Source organism: Triticum urartu, chromosome 1A (assembly GCF_056163025.1).
Source record: "Triticum urartu cultivar PI428250 chromosome 1A, HENAU_Tu73, whole genome shotgun sequence".
NCBI classification, from domain to species: domain Eukaryota; kingdom Viridiplantae; phylum Streptophyta; class Magnoliopsida; order Poales; family Poaceae; genus Triticum; species Triticum urartu.
Genome location: NC_141873.1, coordinates 582,084,902 through 582,109,349, shown reverse-complemented (window position 1 = coordinate 582,109,349; position 24,448 = coordinate 582,084,902). Strand labels below are relative to the sequence as shown.

The window sequence follows — 24,448 nt, the reverse complement described above, 5'->3', positions numbered from 1 at the left end:
TATCATTGCATTGATAGAAGGGGTAGAATGAGTACAGATAGGGGTAAAACACATGACACGAACACAAGCGGACGTGAACATGATGCCCGGAGCAGAGAGACAAAGGATGCTCGGCCCATACAGAGAATACATCACACCTAAACCTACCAAGCCCAAACCAACAAGAACACCAACATCCACACAACAAAACCTTGTAGAGAGCAAGACTCTGGTTGATTCAGGCCTGCAACCATGCAGCTGACTCTGCTTTGGGTGCTAACGCCGAGTAAGACTGTAAAGACTAAAGTAGTTTGCTGACAGACAAACTGGCAACAGATTACAAGTGTTAGGCATGCTCAACGCAAGCAAGTACCCACCACGCTCACCAGGACCGAAAAATGGAAATCACAGACGTTACAAGTACTGCAATCTTCCGTTTGGTCAAAGAAACAAAAACAGAGAGGCGGTGAAAGGAGCAGGGAACATGTACCTGCAAACTAAGCACAAAGTAGAAAGGGTGGGGGAGAGGACTACATTGAGTTTCGAGAACCTGTAGAACAAAACACTAGTACAGGCGATGGCCTGCAGCTTCAAAGTCACATGCTGCAGGTCTTGCAAACGACCATGGCTTGTAATTTCAGGTCCTTCTTCAACTCCAACAATTTAAATCACCCAGAACAAAATCTTGTAGGTTGATTCAGGTTGCAACCTGGTTGTGCAGTATATGCATGCACTGTCTAGAACACAATCGTCTGTAAAACGAATGGTGGAAATTATTTGATTAGATTCAATTCTAGTTGATATGAATGATAAGTGCAGGTTCAATATACACAAGTAAGATGTTTTGTTCAGATCAAGAAGAAAAGTGTAACGCACTGGCCTGCACTGCAAACAAATTCCCAAGACACTTATTGTGTCCATCTTTACATTGGTAACGGTACACTTTCAGTAGACATACTCTAGAAATTAGACTACTTGTCTTTGCACTATTATTATATTTTGCAAAACAAGGCGCTTTTAAACAAAAGGGAAATTGCAAATCCAAGTAGATGGATATCTCTGCATTTATGCATGAAACAACCCAATAAGAAATGCAAGACTGAATACCATGAAAACGAAAGATGAAGCATATCAGAATAAGATTAGTATGACAAAGGGCTTGGCAGGACACATACCTTCTTTTCTATGCCAGCCAGAAAGGTCTTGGTCTTCTCTAATTCACACCATTGCTTTAGTCCCGGGCACCTCTTTATTGTTAGGTCCTGTAGGTTAGTGAGTTGATGTATTCCCTCAGGGAAAGACTTGATACCATCACATCCACTCAGATGAAAACTCTTTAGAGAGGTGGGCAAGGCAGATTCCCTTTGTTGGTTGTTAGTGAGCTTCACCTTTCCCTCCTCTGATTCAGCAACCACGTGTTCTAATGCATTGCAGTTAATAACTACCATTTCCTGGAGGCTGGTGAGTTGTTGTATGCTTGCCGGCAAAGACCTCAAGTCTTCATTGTTATGTATCCAAAGTTTCTTGAGAGAGGTCAATTCGCCTAGCCAATGTGGCACTGCAGATATGCTTTTGCAAAAATACAGTTCCAGTGATTCAAGCTTTGTGAGTTGCTTCATGTTCTCATTCAACTCCTTTACACCATTGCTATTCCGTATATGCAGATTCTTTAGAGATGGGAGCTCACCCAACCATATTGGCAGTTCTTCCATGTGTTCGTCTTCTAGGTATAGTCCCTCCAAAGAGGATAGTAGTTGGATGATCTCTGGTGAGCTGGTTAGATCGCCACAATTGTCAATAGACAAATAAGGGAGTCCAGGGAAGTGTTGAAGCCACCTCCATTGGTGAGGCCCCTTGCAGTCTCTAACTGACACCATAGTAGTTACTGGAGAAGTTGAGGAAGCACTGGTGTGTGACTCAATGCACTCATCCCATGATGATAACACATTATCACTGCATCTTATCTCCCACTCTTTAGATTTAGGTAGAGGCCCTTTCATCCTTAGCATGGGGCAATCTCTACTCCTTTTAACACCTTCTCCTCACCGGTGGAGTATGAAGCGTCCCACTCTTCCAGATTTGGCATATCTCCGAGAACCAGTGAGTCCAGGTTTGGTAGTTGGCCCACTACCCAGCCTGGAAAGACGACACTGTTATAACCACTTATCTCCAACTTCCTCAATGTCCTTGGTGGCACTAGTTTTTCCAGCATCATTTTGTCATCCAGAAATCTGTCACCACCTTGAGTCCACTCCAGTTTCAACTCCCGAATGCTTTGCTTTTCCATTAATTTTATACTATGTGCCTCTCCTGCGGACTTCACATTTTCAAGTTTACTTATGTCCAGCTGAAAAGGATCTGTGGGCTTTAGCAGGACAAGATTGCTGCTAGATCCATCATTACCAGCACGCACCACAAAGTGTGGTAACGATATTGCACTGCTACCGAGTTGAGATATTTCAGCAAGACAATAACAATTATCTAAATAAAGAAACTTCAAGCTACCAACTGTACATATACCTCCAGGTATTTTCTCCAAATATTTGCATCCCGAGAGGTCCAATGTGTGCAGTTTTGTCAGGCTACAAATATTTTCAGGTAATTTTTCCATACAATAATTTCTAGACAAGTCCAAATGCTCTAGATCTGAAAGATTAATTCTGCATATATGGTTGACGAGACAGTCCAAGATTTCCGTGGAGCGAAAACTGAATTCATCTTTGTTCGGTTCATCCCAGGAATCTACTAGTATGTTTCTTAGTTCAGATAGATTTAAATACCGGAGCTTGGTCAGATCATCTGGCAAGGAACTGACGTGTGTTTCTTTTAAATTCAAATATTGCAGACTGGTAAAACCAACCAAAGCTTCATGTACACCATCAACCACATAACAACGTGATAAGTCAAGATGGAGCAGATTCTTCAGACTCCCAAATAATCTTGGCAATTTTTCCATATCTCACCAACCTGATAAGTTTAAGTACTTGAGTTGACTGAATCCGCCCAAAGATTCAGGGAGCTTTTTGAGTCCACATTCCCTTGAAGATAAGTTCAAATACTCGATTTTTGTGAGGGCACCCAAAAATTCTGCTTCTTTACCACATTGAAGATATGAGCTGTTTGATAAGTTTAAATACTGCAGTTTGGATAGGCCGCCCAGAACTTCTGGTATATCTCCGATATTTGGGCAGTATGATAAGTTCAAATACTCTAGATCTGTGAGACTCTCCAAGAACACTGATATTCCTTCCACAGACGAGCAATTTGATAAGTCCAAATGAACCAATTTTTGTAGCCTCCTGAATGATTCTGGTAGTTTTGTAATTCCCGAACAACTTGACAAATCAAGATACATTAGACTCTCAATTTCTCCAATTGACTCTGGTAATGCTAAGATTGTAGGAGATCCATGAAGATTCAGATAAATCAATTTTGAGAGCTTGGTGATACTGTCTGGAATCTTTGCATCTTGGACTCTTGGAGTGTTAAGATATCTTAATTGCTTCAGGTCACCAATACAGTATGCCAGCTTATGTATGGTGCACTCACTTAAGTCCATGACACGCAAAGACATGGCAGATGAAAATGCGTCATCATGAAGTTTATATTTGTCACAACCCATAAAACGCAATGCCCTTATCTTGGATAAGTCTGATCCCAATGGCTTGCTACAATCATCTAGCAATGCATAGTGGTAGCGGCTTCCTTCAGCATTATTGATATTGCCAACAAAAATAATTTCATCCTCCATGACAGACTTGCTAAATCATGCACCAGGTCATGCATGGTCAACAATATAACATCTTCATCATATAGCTCAAAAGTCTGCAACAAAATCATTCACCAGTGTCAGACTTTTTTTTAGAAAAGGAGGATGACCCCCGACCTCTGCATCTGGGAGATGCATACGGCCACTTTATTGATTATTCTTGTGGACCTTACAAAGTGTTACAACAATAAGCCTGAATCCACCATCTAGGCAACATATGCCGCTACTCCTATCCATATGATGAAGGGGTGCTAGCTGGGCCACTACCCAGACCACTCACCTAATCCTAACATCGAAAGCCGGAATCCCCAGCCTAGCCACATACCGGGTCTGGGGCATAAACCGGTCTGACGCACTCACAGGTGTCGTCTCCACCATCTTCCACTGGTTCATCTCCAAGCAGATTGAGGTGCCAACCTTGGCAGGCTCCTCCGCCATCAACGCCACCATGACGCCAAATGACGACCACCACCTACGCTAGGACATCTCCAAGCATACAAACGACACAAAAACGAACAACAAGAAAAGCCCAAAAGATACAAGGGGGCACTCTGAACTTACAACACATTGGAGAGCTAGTTACAAGAGGTACTAAGATAAGAGAGGGCACTACTAGCATAAACCGATGACCGCAACCCTCAGGCGCCAAAGACATAGGAGAAATGCCGCTGGGACACACCAGACCGGCCACACCATCACGCGCCAAGAACGTCTGAAGGCTGCAGGAAAGTCGCCGAGCAACAACAGAGAGGCGGACAGCGGGACAGCGAGAGGCACTGCACTTGCTGCCGGCCAAAAACCCCACCTTCAGCAACCCTACACCCGAATCCACACTCCCCAGGCAACACCTCCATGGAGGGAACGACACACACGGCGCCGCCGCTGCCCAATCCTGCCGGATTTTGGGTTTTCACCCGGGAGAGGGATGTTAGAGTTAATCCCGTGTCCGTGCGTGTATGCGTATCCATGTAGGATACCTGTACCGAGTCGGTTTGGGTTAGACATAGCTTAGCAGTATATATACATGTACCCCCCTTGTAATCTGATCAGACCATCGAAGCAATAAAGAAATAACAGGCTCGATACGAGCCTGCGGCTATCCATCGTTTAGTTCGCCAAGTTCCATCGTGCTCGATACGATCCATTGCGTTGTAGTAAAAGTCGCCGGCCGCCAAGTTGAAGCTAGCTCAGAACGTGCGTGTACTGTGGATCCATCAAGCGGCCAGCCTGCTTGCTTGCTAGCTAGCTTGTACGTGCCTGTACATAGCTCCTGGGTGATTTGATCTCCGGTGAATTGATCTAGCGATCAAAAGCCAACAATTGGTATCTAGAGCCTCGACGATCTACGATCTACGATGACGGACATCGACAAGGAGTCGGTCAAGTCCGGCAACGGTGGTTCCAAGGCGAACAAAAACGGCGACAAGGTGAAGAAGGGCGGCAAGTCAGCGACTAGTGGTGGCGGAACGGGCGGCGCCAACGTTCAGGCGCATCGCAACATCTCCATCCAGTACCCGATGCTCACCGACGCCAACTACGGCGTGTGGGCGGTCAAGATGAAGATTATTCTCCGAACCCTTCGAGTGTGGGAGGCCATAACGGACAACGACGTCGACCAGGAGTGCGACGAAGGTGCCATGGCCGCCATAGCCCAGTCTGTGCCGGATTCCGTGCTGATGACATTGGCGGAGTTCGAGACAGCAAGAGAGGCGTGGAACACACTCAAAGAGATGAGGATCGGAGAAGATCGCGTCACGAAGGCTCGGGCACAAGTGCTGAAGCGCCAATTTCACAAGTTGCAGATGGAGGAAACTGAATCGGTGAATGACTATGCCATGCATCTGACTACTTTGGTGGAAGAGATCCGCGCGCTTGCTGCGAAGCTCGAGGAGACCGAGATTGTGGAGAAGTTTTTTTAGTTCGGTGACTGATAAATTCACGTACATCATCGGCACGCTCGAGCAGCTTTACGACATCGACGACATGAGCATAACGGAGGCGATCGGACGCTTGCGGACATGGGAAGAGAATGCTCGTGGCTGTTGGAAAGGCAAAGGAGGAGGTAGCGACCAACTCATGTACTTGCGCGCGGATTGGGAGTTCCCAAGTAGCAAAGGAAGGCGCAACGTTGGTGAAGGCTCAAGCAACGCAAAGCGCGGTGGACAAACCGAAGAAGGCAAAGGAAAAGGCAAGCCACAAGGTCGTGGTAAGGCGGACCGATCTAAAGAGCGAAAGCCAAGGAACTTGGATATGTCCGAGGTCAAGTGCTATAACTGCAACGAGATGGGTCACTTTCACTAGTAGAAAATAGGGCTATGGTCCAGGCCGGCTCAGCCCATTAGTCCCAGTTTAGTCTAGAACCGGGACCAATGTGGGCATTGGTCCCGGTTCGTGAGCCCAGGGGGCCGGCCGGGCCACGTGGGCCATTGGTCCCGGTTCGTCTGGACCTTTTGGTCCCAGTTGGTGGGACGAACCGGGACCAATGGGCCTCGCTCCTGGCCCACCACCATTGGTCCCGGTTGGTGGCTTGAACCGGGACCAAAGGCTCCCCTTTAGTCCCGGTTCATGCCACCAACCGGGACCAATGAGGTGCCTATATATACCCCCTCGCGCAAGGGCAGAGCACAGTGCTCTGTTTTTTCTGGCCGAGGGGGAGAGGGCTTTGTGGTGCTCTAGCTCACCTCCTATGCACATGAGGTGTTCGATGGAATGCCCGAGCCACACTACTTAAGCTTTCTCCTCCCGAAGCTCGACCTTCAAGCTCCATTTTCCTCGAGATTTGTACACTTCTATTAATTTGGACACTTAATTTTATATAATGCACGCACAGATGAACCGGCAATGGATGTACGGTGACAGACACACCCGCGAGTACATTAAGGGCGTGCATGAGTTTCTCGATGCGGCTGAGGCAAACAAGCAGAATGGTTTTATGTGTTGTCCATGCACTGAATGTGGGAATACGAGGTCTTACTCTAACCAGAAAATCCTTCACTCCCACCTGCTTTACAAGGGTTTCATGCCACACTATAATGTTTGGACGAGGCACGGAGAAATAGGGGTTATGATGGAAGACGGCGAAGAAGAAGAGTACGATGACAACTATGTGCCCCCTGAATACGGTGATGCTGCAACGGGGGGAGCTGGTGAAGATCAAGAGGAACCAGACGATGTGCCCAATGATGCTGCCACGGGTGAAGCTGCTGAAGATCAAGAGGAACCAGACGATGTGCCCGATGATGATGATCTCCGACGGGTCATTGTCGATGCAAGGACGCAATGCATTAGTCAAAAGGAGAAGCTGAAGTTCGATCGCATGTTAGAGGATCACAAAAAAGGGTTATACCCCAATTGCGAAGATGGCAACACAAAGCTCGGTACCGTACTGGAATTGCTGCAGTGGAAGGCAGAGAATGCTGTGGCTGACAAAGGATTTGAGAAGCTACTGAAAATATTGAAGAAGAAGCTTCCAAAGGATAACGAATTGCCCGACAGTACATACGCAGCAAAGAAGGTCGTATGCCCTCTAGGATTGGAGGTGGAGAAGATACATGCATGCCCTAATGACTGCATCCTCTACCGCGGTGCATACAAGGATCTGAACGCATGCCCGGTATGCGGTGCGTTGCGGTATAAGATCAGACGAGATGACCCTGGTGATGTTGACGGCGAGCCCCTCAGGAAGAGGGTTCCTACGAAGGTGATGTGGTATGCTCCTATAATACCACGGTTGAAACATCTGTTCAGAAACGAAGAGCATGCCAAGTTGATGCGATGGCACAGTGAGAACCGAAAGAAAGATGGGAAGTTGAGAGCACCCGCTAACGGGTCGCAGTGGAGAAAAATTGAGAGAAAGTACTGGGATGAGTTTGCAAAGGACCCAAGGAATGTATGGTTTTCTTTAAGCGCAGTTGGCATTAATCCTTTCGGGGAGCAGAGCAGCAATCACAGCACCTGGCCCATGACTCTATGTATGTATAACCTTCCTCCTTGGATGTGCATGAAGCGGAAGTTCATTATGATGCCAGTTCTCATCCAAGGCCCTAAGCAACCCGGCAACGAAATTGATGTGTACCTAAGGCCATTAGTTGAAGAACTTTTACAGCTGTGGAATGGAAACGGTGTACGTACGTGGGATGAGCACAGACATGAGGAATTTAACCTTAAGGCGTTGCTATTCGTGACCATCAACGATTGGCCCGCTCTCAGTAACCTTTCAGGACAGACAAACAAAGGATACCACGCATGCACGCACTGTTTAGATGACACTGAAAGTATATACCTGGACAAATGCAGGAAGAATGTGTACCTGGGCCATCGTCGATTTCTTCCGACCAACCATCAATGTCGAAAGAAAGGCAAGCATTTCAAAGGCGAGGCAGATCACCGGAAGAAGCCCGCCATGCGCACCGGTGATCACGTGCTTGCTATGGTCAATGATTTACACTACGTAATCTTTGGAAAGGGTCCCGGTGGACTAGCTGTTCCGAATGACGCTGAGGGACACGCACCCATGTGGAAGAAGAAATCTATATTTTGGGACCTACCCTACTGAAAAGACCTAGAGGTCCGCTCCTCAATCGACGTGATGCACGTGACGAAGAACCTTTGCGTGAACCTACTAGGCTTCTTGGGCGTGTATGGGAAGACAAAAGATACACCTGAGGCACGAGAGGACCTGCAACATTTGCACGAAAAAGACGGCATGCCTCCGAAGCAGTATAAAGGTCCTGCCAGCTACGCTCTTACAAAAGAAGAGAAAGAAATCTTCTTTGAATGCCTGCTCAGTATGAAGGTCACGACTGGCTTCTCGTCGAATATAAAGGGAATAATAAATATGTCAGAGAAAAAGTTTCAGAACCTAAAGTCTCATGACTGCCACGTGATTATGACGCAACTGCTTCCGGTTGCATTGAGGGGGCTTCTACCGGAAAACGTCCGATTAGCCATTGTGAAGCTATGTGCATTCCTCAATGCAATCTCTCAGAAGGTGATCGATCCAGAAATCGTACCAAGGCTAAGGAGTGATGTGGCGCAATGTCTTGTCAGTTTCGAGCTGGTGTTCCCACCATCCTTCTTCAATATCATGACGCACGTCCTAGTTCATCTAGTCGACGAGATTGTCATCCTGGGGCCCGTATTTCTACACAATATGTTCCCCTTTGAGAGGTTCATGGGAGTCCTAAAGAAATATGTCCGTAACCGCGCTAGGCCAGAAGGAAGCATCTCCATGGGCCATCAAACAGAGGATGTTATCGGGTTTTGTGTTGACTTCATTCCTGGCCTTAACAAGATAGGTCTCCCTAAATCGCGGTATGAGGGGAGACTAACTGGAAAAGGCACTCTTGGAAGAGACTCAATAATATGCAGGGACGGATATTCTTGGTCTCAAGCACACTACACAGTTCTACAGAACTCTACCTTGGTGACCCCGTATGTCGATGAACACAAGAACAGTCTGCGCTCCAAACACCCGGAGCAGTGCGACGACTGGATTACATGTGAACACATCAGGACTTTCAGCAGTTGGTTGGAAACACGTCTCAGAGGTGACAACACTGTTTGTGATGAGTTGTACTTGTTGTCCAGGGGACCATCTTTGACTGTATTGACTTACAAAGGATACGAGATAAATGGGAATACATTTTACACGATCGCCCAAGATCAAAAGAGCACCAACCAAAACAGCGGTGTCCGCTTTGATGCAGCAACCGAGAGCGGAAAGGACACATATTATGGTTACATAGTGGACATATGGGAACTTGACTACGGACCTGATTTTAAGGTCCCTTTGTTTAAGTGCAAATGGGTCAATCTGTTAGGCGGCGGGGTACAGCTACCCACAGTACGGAATGACAACAGTGGATCTGAAAAATCTTGGGTACACTGACGAACCGTTCGTCCTAGCCAATGATGTGGCACAGGTTATCTATGTGAAGGACATGTCTACCAAACCGAGAAAAAGAAAAGATAAGGAAGCGAATACATCATACGATGAGCCAAAGCGCCACATAGTTCTTTCAGGAAAAAGGGACATCCTGGGAGTGGACGGCAAGACAGACATGTCTGAAGATTATGAAAAGTTTCATGAAATTCCTCCCTTCAATGTCAAGGCTGACCCAAGCATCCTGATAAAGAATGAAGATTATCCATGGTTACGGCGCAATAAGCAAATGACACAAGCGAAGAAAAAGTGAAGACTTTCTCCCGCAATAAGCAAATGCTATGTGGGTGAAATTATGATACCATCCCAACTTTCAACTTTTTCAGAGTTCATTTGAAATGCTTTCATGTCTTATGGTTTGAAACTTTGATACTTCGAAAGTGATTGTCCATTTTGTACACGAAGTGCATCAAGTTTTTGTCGTAACCCTCTCTACTTTTTGGAACATGCTATGTGGGTGAAATGATGAGACCATGCCAACTTTCAACCTTTCCAGAGTTCATTTTGAAATGCTTTCCAATTTCAGAGTCATTTAGCTCAAAGAATGAATTAATAGCAAACAAAATGAACTACAAAACTTTTATGAAAATAAAAACAATCAATTAAAATATTATGTTATGATCAACTAAAATAAAACTATAATATTCTTCAATAGCAAAAAGAATATAATTTGTGTGACCTAAAATCAAACTATAAGTATTTAATTGTAAGTATAAATAAAAAATAAATAGCAAAGAAGAAAAAAATCTAATTTTATAGTAAAGTTATTCATAAACTAGTGATTCACAAAAATTTTTAAAAATTCAAATTTAAACTATTTAAAATTTAAAGATAATGGCACTAACAGAAAGTTTATAATTTTTGTGACCTAAAAGCAAAAAGAAATCACTAAAAAACTGTAAGTATTTAGTTTTAAGTAGAAATAAAAAATAAATAGAAAAAAAATTCTAATTTTATAGTAAAGTTATTCATAAACTAGTGATTCACACAAATTTTTAAAAATTCAAATTTAAACTATTTAAAATTTAAAACAAATGGCACTAACAGAAAGTTTATAATTTTTGTGACCTAAAAGCAAAAAGAAATCACTAAAAAACTGTAAGTATTTGGTTTTAAGTAGAAATAAAAAAATAAAAAACCAAAAAAATGTAGAAATAAAAAAGAAAAAACCAAAAAAAAATGCCACCTACTGGGCCTCCACGGCCTGAATACGACTAGAAACCCTACATGGGCCAGGATTCAGGCCCGCAGAAGGCCCAATAGGCCCACAGGCAAAGCAGTGTCAAATTAGGCCCATAGGCCTGCAGTTCAGAGGAGTTCGAGAGGGAGGAGGCAGCAGAGCTTATAAACTGGTGTTGGGCGCTGTCAACTAGCGATGTGGGACTAACCTTATGGGCGCGGGGCAGCACAAGGGTATTGGTCCCGGTTGGTGGCACCAACCGGGACTAACGGTGGCATTGGTCCCAGTTGGTGGCACCAGCCGTGACCATTACCCCCCTTTAGTCCCGGTTGGTGCCACCAACCGGGACCAATGGGCTTCGCTTCCCGCCCTTTGGGCTGCCGAAAAGAGGCCATTGGTCTCGGTTCGTGGCACCAACCGGGACTAATGCCCACCTTTAGTCCCGGTTGCTGCCACGAACCGAGACTAAAGCCTCTTCTATATAAGGCCACACTTTGGAATTTTTCATTCTCATCTTGCAATTGCCGCCCCTGACGCCGCCAGGCTGCCCCGACACCGCCCACCCCCATCGTCGTCGTCGCCCGCGCCCATCGTCGCCGTCGCCCGCGACACGCCCCGCCCCGGCCCGCCCCCGTCGCCGTCGCCCTCGTCCCTGCCCCGACGCGCACCGCCCCGTCCCGCCCTCGCCGTCGCCCGCGCCGGCCCCTTGCCCGACGCCCGCCGCCCCGGCTACCGTCCCCGTCACCGCGTGCCGCCCCGAGCCCGCCGTCCTTGTCGCCGGACTCCAGCCGTCGCCGCCCCCCTCAAAGTGAGCCCCCCTCTCGAGTGCCACTCTTGCGCCCGAGCGCCCTTGCTCCGCCCCTGCTCCATGGTCGCCGCCGCCCGAGCGCCCCGGCTCCGCCCCTGCGCCCTTGCTCCGCCCCTGCTCCGCCGGCCCCGAGCGCCCGAGGAGAAGTAGAGGAGAGGAGAAGTGGAGCAGCAGCAACGCGCTGTCCACTTTTCTAAATTTTTTGGAACAGGAGGAATTTTTTTGTCCATATAGAAGGTGTTTGATGAAATGCTAGATGGCTTTGGGCATTTTTGGAATTTTTTTAAAAAAATTGTGGTGAGGTATTGATGCAAGACAAAGGCGATGGCAAAATTTCAGAATTTTTGGAGAGGTTTAGAATAGGTTTTCAATAAGTTATTTGAATCCGATTCAAATTTCATTTGAATGAAATTTGAAAATTTTGAACTATGGATCAGAATATGCTAAATATGTCAAAAATGTTTTTTTATATGATGTTTTTTTCATATATGTATTCATTTTTTTATTTAGGTTGTTAATTAGTAGATATCGATTTTAGGTTAGTGTAGAGGAAAAAGTAAAATAAGCAAAAGGAAGAAAAGAGGAAGAAGGAAGAAGAAGAAGAAGAAAAGGAAGGAGTGGAAAAAGGAAAATAAGAAGAGGAAGGCTTCTTTTTTTTCTTCGATCTTCTCCTCTATTTTGTTCATGGATATATGCTAAAGAAAACGAGGGGGTGATAGATGATGATGAGGGGTCGAGAGTGGGACGAGAGGTCGAGAGGTGTCGAGGGGAGAAAAAATATGTTATTAGGGACGAGGGTCATCGAGGGGTCGAGAGAGGGATGAGGGGTCGAGAGAACTAAATAAGAAGAAGAAGAGGAGAGGAAGAAGAGGAGAAATAAATAAGAAGAAGAAAAAAGAAGGGGAAGAAGAGGGAGAAGAAGAGGAGAGGAAGAAGAGGAAGTCTTCTCCTCTATTCTTTCTTTTCTTCTTTTTTCTTCTTCTTCTTCCTCTTTATTTTATCGGGAACGAGGGTCGTCGAGAGGTCGAGGAGCGGTAGAGGAGAAACCCTAAATAGAAAGTATCGTCGGTGTGAGATACATGTACCGTCGGTGTCGGACACTACACCCACATCCCACAAGTGGCGTGGGCTTCGACGCCCACGTCACTTGTGGGACGTGGATGTAGTGTCCGACACCGAAGGCCACATGTATCTCACACCCACGATACTTGCTAGCTATTTAGGGTTTCCTCTACCGAAAAGAAGAGGAGAAATAAATAAGAAGAAGAAAAAAGAAGAAAAAGAAGAGGAGAAGAAGAAAGGATAGTGGAGAAGAAGAGAAAATAGAATATATATTAGTGGAGAAGAAGAGAAAATAGAATATATATTCTATTTTCTCTTCTTCTCCACTATCCTTTCTTCTTCTCCTCTTTTTTTTTCTTCTTTTCTCCTTCTTCTTCTTCTTCTTCTTCTTCTTCTTCTTATTAGCCGGAAGTAGAGAGAGGTTTCCTAGTGTCAAAGTATTGAAGAAATCCATGCCTTCATCATTAGCCGGAAGTAACCAGGGCATGTTGGTACGAAGTTCTGCAAAGTTATTCTGGAATGGAGTCCCGGATAGAATAATCCGCTTTTTGGTACGAATTCAGCAAAGGCCTTCCAAATAGCGATATTCGGAAGGCTCTTGCTGAACTTTGTACCAAAAAGCGAATTATCCTATCTGGGACTCCGTTCCAGAACAACTTTGAAGAGCTTCGTACCATCATGCACATGTTACTTTCGCCTAATGATGAAGACATGGTTTTGTTGAATCCTTTGACACTAGGCAACCTCCCGACCCCTCGGCGATCCTCTCGGACATGATGTAGTGTCGTCGTTGTCGATATATACCCCCTCCCAATAGCTTACTATGATTAGGTAGCTAGTTCTACGTTTGGCACTAATATATCCATCTGTCATGTTTGAATAATAATTGCCATGTTGTAAATATTTGTAGAAACTATGGACACCGCCCTAGACGAAGCAACAAAAGAAGCGTTGTTGAGGGACATAATCGCAGAAGGAAGTGATGCCATCTCGTTGTTTCTCAACGAAACCGATGGTCTGGAAGGAGAGGGTGAACAAGCTGGCTACGGTGACCTAATGCCGGTGCAAGAAGAAGAACATGAGGACGGCTCCGGTGACCCAATGCCGGTGCAAGGAGACCGTGATGACGGCTCCGGTGACCGAACCGAGTCCGGCCAGGTATATATATTAGTTAAGCCTATGCTAACTAGCTGATTGATGCATTCATTGTTTTGGTATGTACACATATTAATTAAGTCTTTGTTCTTTTTTCTAGCCCTCCGAATCGAGCACAACTTCGGTAAAGAGACGAGGCCCGAAGAAAAAGTTGAGCTCGGATGAAAAGTTTGAGATCATAGCAATCGCGCCCGACGGCCAACCTATTGAACCCCTCCGGACAAAGAGCGCATTTGTTGCTCAGTGCGGGGTTCTGGTTAGGGACAAGATCCCGATAAGCATCCAGCAATGGTTTAAGCCGGCTACAGAAGACCCTGAGGTGTCTTATGTCAATGATATGCCGAAAAATGATCTTTGGACTGAGCTGAAGTCAAATTTCACCCTACCGCCTGAGGATAATCTAGAGAACCCAGTTAAAGAGAAATTAATCAAGTCTTTTGCTCTGAAGAGGATGGCAGAACTATTCAGGAGGTGGAAGAAAGAGCTGAATAAGTTTGTCGAAAATAATGAGACACCAGAATTCAAGGGCAGATATGAGAAGATCAGAGATCACTGGCCCGCATTTGTGGCCCACAAGACATCAGAAAAGAGTAAGAAGATGTCGGCGACAAACAAGCAAAATGCTACGAAGAAGAAGCTTCACCATCGCACGAGGTCAGGTGGCTACCTCGTAGCCCGGCCTAAGTGGTCCAAGAGTGAGAATGATCTGGTTCATAAAGGGATCGAACCAGAGACAAATAACTGGCCAGACCGTTGCCGGACTTGGTTCTTCGGGGCTGGCGGAACCCTGGACCCTGAAACAGGGAAGTGCATTTGGACGAACGATCAAATGGACATAACAGTCAGTAAGCTTAAGCAGTATATCGAAGCAGCGCAGGAAGGGACGTTCTTTCCAGACAGAGAGAACGACGAGCTCACAATGGCCCTCGGGAATCCTGAGCACCCTGGACGGACACGAGGCACGCCAGGCTCCGTTCCGTGGAAGGTTGGGTTTCCGGACGCAGGCGGTTACAAATCCCATGAGAGGAGGAAAAAAGTGCAGCAGACCCAAATGCAGGCGCTGCAAGCAAGGGTGGACGCGATAGAGGAACGAGAAGCAAATCACAGCAAACGTACTGCCGAAGCCTCCCCCGAAGCTACCCCGCCATCTCAGCGCAGAAGCAGCATGGCTTCCACCGAGCTGCTTCAGCCAGAGCATGCCTTGACGGCTCCTGCCAGCGATCCCGTGGATGCTATCACGGAGTCTCAAAATTGCCACCTTATGACGCAATGGATGAATTTGAAGGTCAAGGCGGCTGTTGGCTCTGTTTATCCTACTGAACCCGGCGCAACTTTTCACTGCCGGCCGATTCCAGAAGGATATGCTAGGGTGATGGTGGATGAGATAACGGAGGGATTTGAGGACCTCCAGCTTGACCACCCTACCGGTGAAGGGGAGACTTGGCTGGGGTCTGCTTTGAAGACTCCATGCCTATGGCGGAAGGAGCTCATCAACCTTTCGAACTGGACGCCTCCGCCTCCTCCTCCTCCTCCGGCGAGTCAGGGCACTCCGCCTCCACCGCCTCCTCCTCCGGCGAGTGACGATCAGGGCCCTCGGCCGGCTCCTTCTCCGGCGCGTGGCGGCACTCCGCCTCCTTCTCCGCCTGCGCCGACGCGCCCGAGCAGCCAGCCTCCTCCTTCTCTGCCTCGTCAGCAAGGGCGGAAGAGACCTGCCGCCGCTCCAGCTGCTCCGGCGCGTCATAGTCCTTCTCCTCCGCCGCTTAAGCAAGTAAAGAAGACAACCGCTACGTCTGCTCGGTCGGCGTCTAGCAGTACAACCAGAGGCGGGAGGACATACAGATTCGGTCCTTCTCTGAAGACTCCAGAGAAGTTACCATACGAGAGGACCCAGGAGGAGAACGCCGAGATCGCGCGAGAAGAAGTGAAGAAATTCTTTGAAGGGGTGAAAGCAAAGAAACATCCACCTCCGGAGGATAAGGTAGATCGGGTGAAAGTGAAGCGCACTCTGGCTGCCCTGACAAAACCACCGAAGTCTGATCCGCCGAAAGGAAACTATGACCGCATTATTGGAAAAGAATTTGCCGAAGCGGAGCGGTCAGGAAGTACTGTCAGTGATCAAAGGCTGAAAGAACGACGAGCTGGGAAACAAATTGCCCAGCTCGGCGAACAAGCGAAGCAATCGTGCCCCCCGCTCAAGGTGCCTAGCCACAACGTCGATAATGATCCGAGGATGGTGCCCGGTTATAGCAATCTTGCATATTACCTGCCCGACGAAGTACATTATGAACCCATGGACGTGCATATACAAAGATACGAGTACGGGAAGCCTCTCGTCAAAGATGAAAGATCTCTATCAACGATGATGCGAAGATTGCATGATTGGTACTTGAAAATCTGCAGAGACTCGGGGGGAGGAGTACTTTGTATGCGAGAGTTAAACCGGAGCATGACCTCGTTGGAATTGATCTGTTGCCTGTTCCATTTGAGGAGTTCTATCAGTTTTTCAATCAATTGGCCCTCGATAAAACAACGGTCGCCTGCTACTGTCTGTAAGTAGTACTATTTCTGTCATTAAGTTTCTCTATATAGCTTAGCTCTTTCATTGCATGTATTTATAATCATCCTCACTATATTATGCAGATTGAAGATCGTCGAATTGAAGAAAAGACAAGTCGGTGATATTGGGTTCATTAACACATATCTCATAGATGCAACTCAGGTTAAACTTCATGCCGCAGCTACCGAGGCCAGCTTGCTACGATCGTTCGTAATAAATCAAAACAAAGATATAATACTCTTTCCTTACAACTTCAGGTGAGTGTTACTGTCTTGTGCGTATTCGGTTTCCCTTATATATTAGTCAAGGTTATAGTAATGTAATTGATGAGTTATGCATGTGTGTGCAGTTACCACTATATTCTCCTAGAGATTAAGCTTGAGCAGGGAGTAGTAACCGTCTTGGACTCTAAACGAAAAGATCCCAAGGAGTATGCGGACATGACTGAAATCCTCAAGAAGTAAGTTAAATCGATCATTATCCACCATATCAGCAACTTTGTTCATTTCCTGATATCAAGTAATTGTTTTCTTTGTCCGGCAGGGTTTGGAGAAAATTCACCAAAACAGTTCCGGGACTGCCGAAGGAGCTGGAATTTAGACACCCGAAAGTAAGTACTATAGTAGCATGTTCCGCGCATCTCCTAGTGATTCAAGCGCTAGTTTCATCAATACCATTTAGCATTCTTGCTTATCAGTTTGATTGACCTCTATTTCTTGTAAAATGGTTGTGGCAGGAACAAGGGAATGATTTCTGTGGATACTACATCTGCGAGTCCATCCGCCACACGACCTGTGAGCGGGGCGGGTACTCTAACGAACAATATGAAGTACGTAAATAACAACATTCACAATTTTATTTTATTACCATCATTTGTGTTGAGTTTCATTCATTTATATATATATATGTATTGACCCCCTTCTTCAAATTAGATGTTTCGGAAGCGGGATGAACTCCTAGCACCAGCTCGCATGCGAGCAATTCAAGAGGAATTGGCGGCATTCTTTCTTGACCACGTGATCCCTGAAGACGGAGAATTCTATGTGGACCCTGAGTCCGTATGATTATATTTGTAAGAGATAATTATTGTATATATGTAGCCGGTAGTGTCAGATAGATATACGAAAACTTGTTGTTCGACCAATCTCTCGGAGAAGGAGAGGTGGTCGATATCACTTCTCTCTGTATATATGCATATATGTTCATGACGATCTTCTGTTTCCTTCGTTTGCTTACTAGCTAGCTAGCGTGTCTAGTCCTCTCTATATACGTATGTATAGTACGTAGCGTCGACCAAGCACGGACATAAGAGAGGACACTTCTCTCTATTAATTATAACTAGCTAACACAATATATGAAACACCTAAATTAACGCCGCAAAACCCCCAACCCCCCCCCCTTTCAAAAAAAAACAAAAACCCCAGCCACAGAAGTGCTGACGCGTGGATGCCTATTGGTCCCGGTTGGTGCCACCAACCGGGACCAAAGGGTCTCCTGACTGGGCTCTGCGCACTGCCCACGTGGAGGGCCTTTAGTCCCAGTTCTGGATTGAACCGGGACTAAAGGGGGGAGGTATTAGTACCGACACTTTAGTCCCGGTTCCGGAACCGGGACTAAAGGCCCTTACGAACCGGGACTATAGGCCCTTTTTCTGCCAGTGTTTGCGAAGGATTGTTCGGAGCCTAACAAGCGGGAGATCAAGGAAAATTTGGCGAAGCAGGAAGACGAACGTCCAGGTCTTCTGATGGCCGAAGTTTGTGATCTCGTCCAAACAGCGGTTGTGAAACCAAACCGAAAGGTGCTACTTCATGAGAAAAAGGTAACACCAAAGTTATCCGGGAGCCAGAACGTGTCATGGTATCTCGACACGGGTGCCAGTAACCACATGACGGGGTGCAAGGAGAAGTTCCTCGAGCTAGAATATGATGTTCAAGGCTCGGTCAAGTTTGGTGATGGTTCAAATGTGGAGATTTGTGGGCAAGGTTCTGTCCTCTTCGAGGGTCTAACAGGAGAACATCGCATACTCACCGGAGTGTACTACATCCCACGGCTTCGCAACAACATCATCTCTGTCGGGAAACTTGACGAGAATGGATGCAAGGTGGATATTGAGAACGGAGTGATGACGATCTTCGACAACCTCCGAAATGTGCTAGCGCGTGTGAATCGCACGCGGAACAGGCTCTATATCCTCAACCTTGATCAATCTCAACCGGAGTGTTGGCTCGCCAAGAGTGATGATGATTCGTGGTTATGGCATGCTAGATTTGGACACGTTAACTTCTACGCCTTGAAGAAGATGTCGAAGATGGACATGGTATCTGGGATGCCGTTTATCGACCATGTTGATCGAGTATGTGACGGGTGCTTGGTTGGAAAACAGCACCGCAGGCCGTTCCCTGCTCAGTCTACCTATCGTGCAAGTGATGCACTCGAGCTGCTCCATGGTGATCTATGTGGCCCTATCACCCCAGCAACTCACGGAGGAAAGAAGTATTTCTTCCTTGTGGTAGATGACTACTCGAGATACATGTGGGTCGTTCTCCTACGATCTAAAGATGAGGCGTTTGAAGCGTTCAAGAAGCTGAAGGCTGCAACGGAGATGGAACACAAGCTGAAGGTTCGCGCTCTACGGACAGATCGCGGCGGAGAGTTTGCTTCGAACGAGTTCAACGACTACTGCGAGAAGATTGGCATAAAGAGGTTCCTCACGGCACCTTATACGCCACAGCAGAACGGGGTTGTTGAAAGACGCAATCGAACCGTCGTTGACATGGCGAGAAGTTTACTCAAGAGCAAGAACTTGCCGGGGACTTTTTGGGGAGAAGCTGTCTCGACGGCGGTCTATCTTCTCAACCGGGCTCCAACGAAGGCAGTGATTGGCAAGACTCCGTATGAAGCAATTTACGGACGTAAGCCGAATGTGTCTCATCTACGGACGTTCGGGTGCGTGGCGCATGTGAAGACAGCGGAGCCACATCTCTCCAAGCTTGCCGATCGTAGCACCAAGATGGTGTTCATCGGATACGAGAGGAGTTCCGGCACCAAGGCATACCACTTCTACGATCCACGAACCAAGCGTCTACGAATTTCACGCGATGTCGTGTTTGAAGAAAACCAAGCGTGGAACTGGAGCGCAGCAGCCGACGATGCTCCAAACAGTAACGTATTCACAGTTGAATTTCCAACTGATGATGATGCAAGGGAAGACGTGCAGGTGGTTGGCAAGATGCCCAACCAAGGTGACCACAATGATAGTGATCATCATGGTGCCGACACCAATGACGATGTGCATGGGTCGCAAGGTGATAGCGACAACGACGCGCAAGACACGGGTAGAGATCTCGGCAATGACATCGACAACGAGGCGCATAGTGACGACGACAATCAAGATGAAAGTCACGGTCACGACGACTACGCCGACGACGCGGATGTCAACGACGCGGATGTCAACGATCCGGCATCCACTACGCTCGAGACTCAACGGTCTTCCTCAAGTGCATCGACGCCGACACAATTTGTGTCGCCTCCTTCGCAAGCCACGACGGATTCTTCCGGGCCTCGTCGCTACAAGACCCTCAAGAAAGTCTACAAGTACGCAAAGCCAGTTACGCTTGAGTACTCCAATTTGTGTTTACTTGGATTTGAGGAGCCGGCGAACTTCGTAGAGGCGAGCAAAAGTTCAAGTTGGATGCACGCCATGGATGAGGAGATGAAGGCGATCGAGAGCAATGGCACGTGGACTTTAGTAACCCGACCTCCGAAGCAAAAGGCGATAGGTTTGAAGTGGGTTTACAAGTTAAAGAAGGACACGAAGGGTGCCACTATGAAATACAAGGCAAGACTCGTTGCAAAGGGCTACGTATAACGTCAAGGAGTTGACTATGAGGAGGTGTTTACACCGATTGCTCGACTCGAAACGGTGAGGGTGCTCCTAGCCTTGGCAGCACAAAAGGATTGGAAGGTTCATCACATGGATGTTAAAACCGCTTTCCTCAACGGCGATCTCACAGAAGAAGTGTACGTAGAACAACCCCTCGGCTACGAGAAGAAAGGAGAAGAAGGGAAAGTTTACAAGCTCAAGAAGGCACTTTGCAGGCTGAAGCAAGCGCCAAGAGCTTGGAACTCAAAATTAGACCGAAGATTGGTCTCACTCGGGTTCAAAAGATGTCCCCTCAAGGATGCAAAAGACAGTCTGCCAAGCACCGAAGAACAGGTGAAGGTTGAAGACGCGACCAAGGAGGAGCGCTGGCGTCAAGCTACGGACGAGCTGACGACAGCAAAGACGATCCCTGTAGTGCTACGAGAAACGACGAAGGCAATGCTAAGGGTAAAGCCTACGAGCAATCGTGTGTGGGATCCAGGTGGGAAGTAAGGACATCATGATTAGGGGGTAAATGTTAGAGTTAATCCCGTGTCCGTGCGTGTATGCGTATCCATGTAGGATACCTGTACCGAGTCGGTTTGGGTTAGACATAGCTTAGCAGTATATATACATGTACCCCCCCTTGTAATCTGATCAGACCATGGAAGCAATAAAGAAATAACAGGCTCGATACGAGCCTGCGGCTATCCATCGTTTAGTTTGCCAAGTTCCATCGTGCTCGATACGATCCGTTGCGTTGTAGTAAAAGTCGCCGGCCGCCAAGTTGAAGCTAGCTCAGAACATGCGTGTACTGTGGATCCATCAAGCAGCCAGCCTGCTTGCTTGCTAGCTTGTACGTGCCTGTACATAGCTCCTGGGTGATTTGATCTCCGGTGAATTGATCTAGCGATCAAAAGCCAACAAGGGAACGGAGGTGGGGAGAAGGAGACCACGACATCGCCTCCAAGAAGGAAACGTCGCCCAAGGCCGACGTCGATGCCGAGCCGAACCAGCCGGCCAGGGGTTTCCCCCGGTCCCGATCTGCAACACCAGTCCCAAACTCAACCGGATCCAGCGACCAGCCGCGGGAAAACAAGCGCAGTGGGGGAGGGAGCGAATTGGGGGCGGCAAACCTCTAGCATTTGTGTGTATCAATCATTGAGATATTGTCAAGAAGTTATTTGGAAAAGCTTCACTGTAAGCAATGATTATGTGATGTACTCCAAATCATTCTCAGCAATTTTAGAATTATATTATAATTTCAATATCTGTCAGTTTGTGTACTTTACAACTATACTTGAGTTACCTTACACCAGTTCCAAAAGAACAATGAAAACAAATCATAAAAGGTATGCATAACTCACCGATGACGACTTGAAATGGTCAAGAAAAGAAAGGCCCAAAAGCTGATTAATGTATCTCTCGCCAAGCTCCCGAGTAGAGAAACCAAGAGAAACCCACTGATGAATAAGATCATCTTTAAGTATCTTGTGACCTTTTGGAAATATTGCACAATAGGCAAAGCATAGCTTCAGATATGAAGGCATAACACTATAACTTAATTTCAGAGATGCACGCACTTGTGTAGAAGATGTATCGCATAACACTATAACTTAATTTCAGAGATGCACGCACTTGTGTAGAAGATGTATCTTCCAGAGAGGATGCAGACCAGATATTACTATCCCTCACTGATTCCCATTGACCAGATTTCATGGATTGCAGCGTGTGTCCAAGTGATTTAGCTGCTAAAGCCACACCCGCACACTTCATTGCAATGACCTTGCCTATTTCCACCAATTGTTCTTTGTCACCTCTAGATTCAAATTTATAATAGACCAACACATATCATCAGTCAAGGGTGCTAATTTGTATGGTTGGATGGTAGACATCTTCTTTGCAATACCTTCACCCCGTGTGGTTGCTATAACAACCACCTTACTGCTCTCCCCAACTTTTAACATATCTTTCAGTTCTTCCAACTGAGATATGTTGTCTTCCCACAGGTCATCCAAAACAATCAGAATCTTCTTGTTGGCAAGGAGCTTTTCAAGGGAATTATGGATCATCTGCTTTCCAGTGTACCCACTCTCTTTATCTTTCTCTGATAGTTGTGATATTATAGAGTTCCCAATTTTGATCAAATCAAATGTCTGAGACACGTAAACCCACACTTGAGAGTATTCATTGAATTGGGAACTATTGTAAACCATTTTTGCCAAGGTTGTCTTGCCAAGGCCTCCAATGCCATATATAGGAAGGATTGTGATATCCTTTGTCATGCTCTCCGATAAAGAAGCCAATATTATATCTCTCTCCTCAGTCCTCCCAGTGATTTCTGTCTCCAGGGTTGATGATGTTTCCCGTATATCAGTCACCTTTGGCTCATTGGCATTAGTGTGGTCTGTTAACTTGAATTCCTTGTGTTGATCTGTTATGACCTTCAGGTCGTCCCTCATGTTCTTCATCCTATTGGCCATTGTAATGTTGGGGCCAATTGTGAGACAAGGGATCATGTTCGCCAAATATTTTTTGAAGGAGAATTGCAAGACAGTTGCTTTGTTAGTAAAATACAAAATGGCCAGCACTCAACAGAAAATTTTGTTAAAACATAAGAGGCAAATCCTCTTATTTCTAAGAACCTCCGACTGTAAGGGCCAAGGTTAAGACCACCTTTAATGATGTGCTGAGAACTGGAGCTAGAACAAAATGGTATGGAGATGTTTCAGATGCCTGACCCGAAGGCCGAGGCCTATCAAAACCATGTCTAGTTCATCCAAGGATCTGGTGCCCAAATTATTATTGTGGAGACTGGATAACAGATTACCAAGTGTTGTAAAGATGTAGGCATGTTTATTAGCTGTGTGCATCCTAGCTATGAAGAGGCAGAGTGTGTGCTCATTGTGTTTGTATCTGCTTGATATTTCATTTTGAGTCAATAAAAACCGTTATTTGTCAAAAAAAGGGTTGGCGAAGATGTTCACAATCATAGAGCCAAGATCAAGCCAAACAATCTACTAGCAGATTCAATAGCTCAGTATGTTTAACTAATTATTTACAAATTGTTTTCGAATACCTATATGGCAGCTCATTTTGTAGCCAAGCAAGCTACCGCTCAGCTCATCTAGAGGCAGCAGATGTAAAGCACTTGTTTCTCAAAAAGAGAAGAGTAGCATACTCACAAATTAAAGAACTGTGTCAATTTACTGCACAAATGTGTACCTTGCGCGCAGACGGCTGGGCGATGGCCTGTGTGTCTGCTTCGAACTCATCAATCATGTCAGAGATCTCATACAAGAAGTCCTTGAGCCGCTTCAGCCAAAGACCCGTCAGTTCGTCTGTGATGGACTGCCTCTCCGCGACCTTGAGCACTACCTTGACAGACTCCAGCGCCATCTTCATCTTTTTGAGGTCCTTGTCCAAATTCATCTGCAGCGCGATCTGACCTCCGATCAGAGAACCAATCTGGTCACCCACCACCTTGAGGATGGCAGCATCAAGCATGCCGCCGAGCGCCGCCATGGCCGCCGCTGCTCGTGCTCGGTCGCGCTCTCAAGGTGCGGGTGTCGAAGGTCGGGGGAGGAAGAATGGTGGGGTAAATGCTACTGAGGTACGCAATGGTGACTTATTGTTGGAGTTTGGGGCCATGGCTCTATCCCAAGTCATTGTATGTCTTCATTTTGGAAGAGGGAATATCTGTAGTGAACAGTTGTACGCATCATGTGGTAGCTTGGCTGGCCCTCCTGCTAACTTGATCCGGTCTATATTACTCTTTTTTTGTTTGGCTTATTCTAATGATAGTGTTATTGGCTGGGTTGCGTCATTTGAATTATTGGCTCTGTTTAGTCTCCAAAATTACTTAACAAAGTGGGGTGGTTTGTTGATGTGCCGCCCAAGTGTTAGTTTTTTCAGAATGTTCAACAAAAAAAGTGTTAGTTTTTTCAGACATAACGTGTTTGGTGGCGGAGTCAACTGTATGAGAAGTCTTTGCTCTGTGTTTTGCATCCATCGATACGGCACAGCTGCTGAACCCGTCCAGAAGACACCTACTACGGAGATAGTTTAAGTTTGCTTAATGCCGCTTGATTCAATAATGGAACCGCCGGCGAAGAGAGGAGGAGAGCGATCG

At 46.5% G+C, this 24,448-nt stretch overlaps 1 pseudogene; it reads right to left on the bottom strand.

The window, feature by feature from the left end:
- Positions 1-996: 996 nt before the first annotated feature.
- Positions 997-24,023, bottom strand: LOC147993074 (uncharacterized; annotated as a pseudogene).
- Between the last annotated feature and the right edge of the window lie 425 nt (positions 24,024-24,448).